Here is a 1,524-nt window from a genome sequence, read left to right on the forward strand (position 1 = left end):
TTGTGTGGAATTAATTCTTCCATCTCTAGTTGGTCCTTTGTCTTAGATGACTAGATATTGGTATATGTCCTTGCAGGGAATGTCATACAATGTATACCCCAAATACTTAACCTGAGGATAGCAGCATATAGCTTTTGTGACCTCAAAATACACATTGGAAACTCTAAAGCAATGCAATGTTGGATGAATATGTGAAATTCAAGACATTTGTGGATTTGTTTTATTTGATGTAAACATGCTTCTTTTTACTATCCAACAGTTACATCACTAAAACGATAAAGCATCATACTATGTTTTTGTAACGTCTTACATCCATGTTTAGTAAGCCCCAAGCAATTCTGAGAAATGTAAAATTTTATTGACCTTAGAAAATATTTATTTTATGATGTCTTTCTTTAACTTTTTTCATTTGTGTGTGTGTGTGTGTGTGTGTGTGTGTGTGTGTGTGTATGTGTGTATGTGTGTTTGTGTGTATTAGGATGTACAAACCATGGTGATCATATGGGGTTCAGAGGGCAACTGTGTGGAGTTGGTTATCTCCTGCCACTTTTTTATGGGTTCTGGAGGTCCAGGCAAGTTGACTGGGTTGCACAGCAAACTCATTTGCCTGGGAGCCATCTCAGTGGTCCCAGAAGGCATTCATCCTTAAGCCAGCTTGTTCTACTGAGCTCCTAGTAATAAAATAAGAGATGGCTTACATGATTTTCCTTGGGTAAGTTGACATTCATAATTAAATGTTTCCTTGACTTTACTGTGAGGTCACTGTCTACAGTTCTTCATTTACTTTTCTTGGCTTCCAGTAATCTATTACTAAAATATATCCACATAATGTGTATTCCTGTCTTAATTACAGATTGGACCAGATCTCAGTGGAGTAAGCAAGCCCAGCAAAGGCAAAAATTCATATTTTGCTACCTGCTTCTTTTCTGAGGGTGCAGTGTGACTACTGCCTCAAGCTTCTGCAGCCACACATCTTTTTTGCTTTGAACTGTATCCTGAACTATGAGTGAAAGGAAACCCATTCTTTCTTAAGTTGCTTTTCACAGAGCAATTTATCACAGAAATGGAGAAAGAAACTAAGACAATAAACTTTAAGTTTCCTGTTTCAAACACTTTGAGTGATCTATCTGTATTTTTCTTATTTTTTTAGTCCATTTTTTACCAATATTATATCTGTGGATATAATAGGGCTTATAAAATAGTGTGTCCTTTAAATTGTGGCAACACAGATGGAACAGCAGACCGTTAAGTTAAGGAGAATAAGACAGTCATGGGCAGAATAAAACCACACACTCTCATTCATACTTGGAATCTAAACATGTTGGCATTATAGAAAGCTGAGAGAGACAAATGGTAGTTTCCAGAGGCCAGGGAATGCTTTTCAACAACAGAATGACAAGAGATAATTATAATGAGTAATATGATTCTGTAAGTCTCAAAAGGGTGGGAGAAAAAGAGTTTTGGAAATTTTACCATAGAGAAATGAAAATTATTTGAGATAGTTATGTCATCTTGATATAAACA

Source organism: Mus musculus, chromosome 3, assembly GCF_000001635.26.
Source record: "Mus musculus strain C57BL/6J chromosome 3, GRCm38.p6 C57BL/6J".
Taxonomy (NCBI): domain Eukaryota; kingdom Metazoa; phylum Chordata; class Mammalia; order Rodentia; family Muridae; genus Mus; species Mus musculus.